Below are 7395 nucleotides of genomic sequence, written 5' to 3'. Positions count from 1 at the left end.
AGAACGTCTTGAAATAATGTAAGAATTTTTCTACTTGATTTATAGGTGATTTCTGTACAGCAGTACATTCTTTGACCTGTTTGTGATTTTTTATTATAGTAGTATGTGAAAAATCTACGGCGTTTTCCCAAAACTATTTTTTAAATGAATTAGCGGTAAAAATGATATTACAAAATTCATTGAATTAATTATTTGAAAATTTTAGGGTTGGATTCCAAACTAGTTGGTAAGCGAATCATTTTGCCGTAAAATTAAATTTTTGATTTAATATGTAAGCATACGTTTGTTGTAAACGCAGCCTAATTTATTCATTTCTTTTTTTTCCATGATACAAATTCTGAATCCGAAAGAAAAACTTTTATTTTAAATACTCGTATATTTTAACCCTCTAAATCGCAAGCCGCAGTTCACAGCCGGTAGTCACAGAGTTGATCGAACGGAATAACCGATTACGTTCAGTGATGGTGGAGAGCAGCAGTGATGTCCGAACTCAGCACACAAGCTGCTCTATACCTGCAGTGTGTGCCTATTAAACTCGTGTGCTGTGCTTTTCAAATCAAACTCATGAGCATGTGCTATTTATGTAGTCCACCTACTGATAAGAGACAATACAATAGCGGACACTGTGTGCTTATAAATTATATTATATTATTAAATAAAAAAACGGACACTCAACTCAGCACGTGATCTAGCATATAAGTCGGCTAACGAGCTAGCTCCCCGTTCCAGCTCATGAGCCAGCAGATGGGCCAGCATCGCGAGCAGGTTCTTCGAAGCATACGACTCTCGATCTAGTAGCAACACGGCACAAGAGCGTGTGCTTCAGACTTCGTGTGCGTGTTTTTGAAAAGGTATAGCACACGGACTGTATGAGAGCTGGCTCGTGTGCTGGGCCATCACTGGAGAACAGAGCTAACGAAATTCATTTTTATTGACTCAAAATAGACGAAAATGACGAGAAATTAATATACAGGGTCCGGCACTCGAAGTGTAACCAATTAAAAAGGCCATAAATTCAGTTGGGCCATTTTGGAGAGCTAAGTCCGAACTAAAAGATACGCGAGGCGCTGAAAAAAGTTATTGTCCGCGAGTGGGCCAAAATACCTGCAAGTCACATTCGGCCAAACGAAGCAACTCCTTCGCTCTCTCAAGTCATCAAGTCAAGGCAAAAGGTGGTCATATCGAGCAAAAGTGAATTGATTCTGAATTTTGTATTATTTTTACACATTTTGTACTTTGAATTAAGTAAAAGTAATTTTCCAAACTGAATTTATGGCCTTTTTAATTGGTTACACTTCGAGTGCCGGACCCTGTAACTCTCAGTTTCGCTTGCAAACTATTAGAACGAAATCCATGTCCAGTCAACGACATAAGCGGAACAGTAGTTTCAAAATTGTGTTCTTTCTTTCATTTACCCTTTTAGTCAATTACAGTTACAGTCGAGCACTAACATGTAAAAGTAATTGTGAAACCTTTTTCTGTCATTTTCGAATCTCACAGCTTTGATTGAATATCGACACTGCATATGGGCTTTTCATTGAAGCCCATATGCAGTGTCGATATTCAATCAAAGCTGTGAGAATCGAAAATGACAGAAAAAGGTTTCACAATTACTTTTACATGTTAGTGCTCGAATTTGTAGCAGTTTTGGTTTCCAAAGAGGTTCTGGGATGTAATTACTAGAGCTGTGCGCCGCCGCGCCACGCCGCCGATAATTTCGACACGCCGCCAATTTAAGAGAAAGATGATCAGCGCGCCGGTTATCATATTTTAACCGTGCCGCCGATAATATTACATCAGCCGAAAAAATGATTTTATCAATGTGGAAAATTGTTTACAGTTTTCATGAAAATTCATTGAAAATTACAGTACAGTTACTTTCCTCCTACTTATACTGAAAATCAGTACTACCGAAGTCAACCGAAGCCAATGTCATTTGATTCAAAGCCTATTTTCTGTCTTTATTTAAAAGGTTTTGAGCTATTGGCACATTATCGTTCGCGACATCTGAAAATGAAAAATGGAACCAAAAAAAGGAGGGTTCTTCCGAAAAAAATAAATAATGTTAGGTTTTTTCCGATTAACATTTTTTTTAGAAACCAGTGTAGTGTTGATTTCTCAGGTACTAGAATGTTTAGTGATCGAGTACCATTTATTTTGGATACTTTATTTGTTATTTCCGGGCATTTGAAAAATGGTATTGAACAAAATTTCAAAGAAAAAACATTTTCTTCTACTTCTACTATGACTTTTCAAATGAATTTACCCGTTTTTATAAGAAATCGTTACAAATGAGAAGTAATTAAAATTGGAATTTGTTAATTTGATATTATTTTTGATATCTGAATGAATTTGAGCACCAAATCGATTTTATGTTAATTACATACGTGCGAAAAAGATATACACTGAAGTCTTTTTTTATGCGAATCGTATCGCATAAAAAAACCGTATAAAAAAACCGCATAACTCTGAAAATTCGCATAAAAAAACCGCATAACTCTGAAACTTCGCATAAAAAAACCGCATAACTCTGAAACTTCGCATAAAAAAAGACCGCAGAAGAGCAAACCGCATAACTCTGAAAATTCGCATAAAAAAAACGCATAACTCTGAAACTTTGCATAAAAAAACCGCATAATTCTGAAAATTCGCATAAAAAAGTCGCGTAAAAAAACGCATAAAAAAAGACCGCATAAAAAAAGACCTCAGTGTACTTATTTTTTGTGCATGATAATTATCAACTATGTAAAAAGCGATTTGAAAAATAATAAAACTTCTTATTTCTTGCTCATAATAAAAAAAAACCCTTTGTATATGACTGAACTATTTATTTAAACAATAGTCAACCATCTCCAAATATCGCACTTATATTCATCTCAATTTCTCCTCTAATTCGATGCATTCGAAAACATTTACCATCTCCATTCACTACGTTGGCTTTAATGGATCAAATAAACATTAGGATCGTTGATTGTAGGTCGACAAAACAATAAGATAGAGAAATTGTCCTGTATGAATCAATATTAAAATTTTAAATATGTTTATAATTGATTACGCCGAATCGCGCCGCCTCCGCCGCCGATGTTTTCAGGAAATAGCGTCACGCCGATTCGCCGCCGCCGCTGATCAAAAAGACGTTTCAGCCGCCGATGTTGACAATTATGATCGGCGCACAGCTCTAGTAATTACTGTGATTTGTCATATTTTAGTCTTTCTTTATAGCCAAGCGTCCCAGATTTTCAATACATCGATGAAAGAATGAGAATTGAAATTCTGCTGATGCTCTCTGCAGACGTTAGTTTGGTTTCGTCTTGTCATAGAGCAAAGAGTGACGTTGGCAATTATACTCTCTCATTTTTTCAATGAGAAACGAAAATGTTTCGTCTCTCTTCGTTTGTTCTGGTGTCGGTCATTTAAGAATGAGACAGAAAAATATTAAAAATTAAGTTGTTGGAATGGTTTCTTTTATTGAGAATGCGTGACAATTTTGAGCTCTGGCGGAGAATGGCTTTTTTCCTAACTTGCAATTTGTTTTTCATCAATGTAGAGCAATATAAATGTGTCGACTTAGCCTAAACAGTGATGACCTCATAATTCGATTTTTATCTCTTTCCTGGAAAATATCGGTTTTTTCTCAATTAAGACTTTCGAGCGTTCCAACAATACTGTGTTCACTAATGACAATTTTACCCTTTTCAAGGTAATGAACAAAATTTCATTCGCATCCTAATATACAGTGGCCATAACCTTGCCTACCAATGTTTGAGTCTTCGGATGCTTAAGACAACTTTCACCTGCTGTTGTTCATTCGGCTGACTTTCGATTTGATTCAGGTTTTGAAAACGAATAATGATAGATCCATGTTTCAGCCATTGTAACGTATCGAGGCAAAAATTACGATTTCTTAAGCTGAATCATGACTAAACTTTCTTGTGGAGCAGCGATACGTTGTTACTTATAATCAGAGGAGAGAAAATACGTCACTTTATTAGCAAACATTTTCTTTCATTTTCAAATGCTCATGCAAAATTGTATATATGCTTCCCTTTGATGACTTTACGATATCAGCTATCTCATCTAACTTAATATTTAAAATTTCCATGATAATGGAATGAACAATTCACACTTTCAAATCAACAGTCTAACTATGCACCTGAGCGTGGTGCATCATCATACGCTTAAAGTCAGCATGCCAGTCAAAAACTATTGATTTGCCTGGAGCAGAGCCCGGACACGGTTTATCAAACTATTTCTTTGTTGCACAATTTTTCTTTTTTTTATTGGACAAAACTTAAATTTCTGTTTTCTCTATTGTTTCTCCCTTTTTAAAAGTAGTGTCACTGAAAGTACAATAACTATCATACTAATGAACTTACGCGGAATTTACGCGGGCTACGTATGTTCGATTTTTGTTTTCGATTCTAATCTTTTGGTGACAATTCCGGACAATTGATTCTGATCTTTTGGTGACAGTTTGTCTAGTGACTTTTTGACAACTATTATGCGTGGACGTGTATTAGCTTGTCTTCGATTTTCGTCTGTCGCTGAAAAAAACAACTTAAAGTGCGCGGATGCATTCAGAATGTTGACTGATGCATACGGTGAAGCTCCTTTGGATAAAAGCAACGTTTATCGGTGGTCTACACTGTTCTCAGAGAGCCGAGTACATGTGAGCGGCAAAGAGCATTCCGGACTCCCGAGCACATCAACAACAGATGAAAATATTGATGAAACTTAGCTGAGTTTCCCGCGATTGATCAAAAACTACTTGAGAATAGTAGAGCATGCTCAACGTGCAACCTAAACTAACTCAAAAAATTCAGACTTGGCCATTCGGAGGATCTGAGACCTACTCAGACTATATATTTCGTATTTCTCCCGCACGGATTTCTAGTTAGTCATACAAACACTAAACAAAAATTTAAAACAGCATATTTGGTAGAAAGATATGTGGACTAGATCAATAATATTACGCACATTGTTCTAGTAAAACAATTTTAATGCTGACGAATCGCCGAATTCGAAGAAGAGACAAAGGACACGGACAAATTTGGAACATCGCCATCTAGACGACTTAGAACGGCTTAGGATTAAAAAACTAAACTCAAAATTTAAGTTAGTTAAACGAAGCGTGTGAAATAAAGAAAAAAGCAATTAGGCGAAACTCTTTCAATGAAAGTTTCGCTAACGAATCACCTAACGAAATAAGAATAAGTGATGAATTGAGCTCACCACAATATAACTATAGAAGAACGAGAAATAACACGAAAGAAGCAAAATACTTTTTCCAGATTACACTGTTCTTAAAAGCTCGAAGGAATCGAAATATAGAAGAAATGAAGGCACTTTGTTGAACGAAGTGATAGTATAGTGATAGATTCAACACAGCCTTTAGACAAATTCTGTCCGATGAAAAATAATATGTACAACAAAGTCCCATTGGACCCCAGCCATTATAAAAACATTGATGGTGTAAAGAAACTAGTATTGACCTATTGTCGAATCCTAAATATATCGATTGGCTCGTACCATTTCATTATTTCCAATAGTTTGGGCATAAGACAGGTCGCCGAGAAATTCGTACCAATATTGCTCAATTTCGATCAAAAACAAAATCGCATCAACATTGCTCAGAAGCTCTTTTTTTATACCGTTTGGTCGGAGCTCAGGAGCTGTTGGATTCTGTCCGTGACTACTCTTGCGGAATTGCTCTAGAGCAGTGATTCCCAAACTCACCCTACCACTGCGGTAGCGAAATGTCTTGAGCGCTACCGTGTGTTGCCACGCACTGGGGGTCGATATCGAGAGTCATAACTGGTGACGAATCGAGGGTTTCTAGTAATGACGTTAACAACAACAAATTGAAAATTTGAATAGTTTCCGAGGCTCAGCTAGTGACCGTATAGGTTTCCAGTAGCGAATGATGTTCTTCTATCCGTAAAATTTTAACCTTCCGAACCATTGCAACCATTGGCTAGTGCTACGAACCGATTTATACTAAGAATCCGTCATAGTAGAACTCTATTATTATACTAGACAATTCGATGATGATAAACAACCACTGGAAAACATTACGTAGTGTTTAGTCATTTGTGTGTATTCTGGGTTCTTTGCAAGGACTCTCATAACAAATTACGCAGGAAATTTGCCGGCAGCTACCAACCGTGAAACATTAAACGATGCTGCTTCTTTGGTCTGCTATCTTTTGATGTCATTAATAGAGTGTCGCTCGGCAGACGTTTATGCTCGCTTTGCTAATTGGTATTTATAAACTCATCATCAAAGAGTGATTCGAACTTTTCTGTCGCTCTTTATGGCATGGAAAGGTTTGTTCTCTTTATTGTGCTGTATTACTTTCCAGGTCATACTTCCTCGAAAGTTGTGATCGTAGAACAGCACTGCCGGGTCAACGATGTGGATTGTTTCAAGTTGATGAGAAGCTCATGGTTCTTTATTTCTCCAGGAAGTAATCGATCCCAATATCATTCATTTCGACAGTACATAGGGTAAGGGCTCCCTATTTCATCTCATTTGTAAGGACGTCGCCTTCAAACCCCGATTTAGCCACTAAAATCACTATAACTATTTCATATTACTGCTTCATTCGCCTTGCTCCACGTTGAGAATTGATTCACATTTCTTGAAAATTTAACTAATATTCATAAAACATAATAATCATAAACACTTATGATAATAATAATCATAAACACTTATGTGTTCACTACTCTGCTCTTAATTTCATCTCAATGGTTTTTTATCCATCCTATCGTTGATCCTTTATTCGTCCTATAAATTAGCAATGGCGACAGCAATCAAAACGAAATATTTCACTATTACACTCTCAGGTTCAAAATGTCAGAATTCTTCTTAAAACCGGTCTAATGCCAACTATGAGACAATATGCGATATTTTTAGAACCAGTTTGAAATCATTTCAACGTTTAAAATTTTTTCGGTCGTTCCCGTGACCTTTCGCATTAATTTTAAAATTTTACTGTAAAGTTAATTTGGTGAACTTTAAATAAAAACTAAAATGTAATTTTTGCTATTTATTCATTAGCCCTTTTTAAAACAAAGTGTAGAGCCAGAGATGCCATTTATACAGATTTATCTGTATTGTATAGATTTTTGCGTTTGCATACTGATTTAAATCAAAGTACAGATTTTATACAGATTTCCTACATTTAATACAGATTTGTACAGGTTCATAGAAAGTGAGAAGTAAAAAATTAGACTTTTCTCTCTGAGTATCTATTAGTATTTGATTGCAGTGATTCTTTAAAAGTTTATTAATCAACGGACAAATCACATGTTAAAGTGGAAATCTTTTATGTAGATAATTGATTATGAACACTGACAAACATTTATATTAAAATTTTGAACCAATTTGAACTGA

The sequence above is a fragment of the Malaya genurostris genome, chromosome 3 (genome assembly GCF_030247185.1).
Source record: "Malaya genurostris strain Urasoe2022 chromosome 3, Malgen_1.1, whole genome shotgun sequence".
Taxonomy (NCBI): Eukaryota; Metazoa; Arthropoda; class Insecta; order Diptera; family Culicidae; genus Malaya; species Malaya genurostris.
This window is presented reverse-complemented; position numbering follows the sequence as displayed.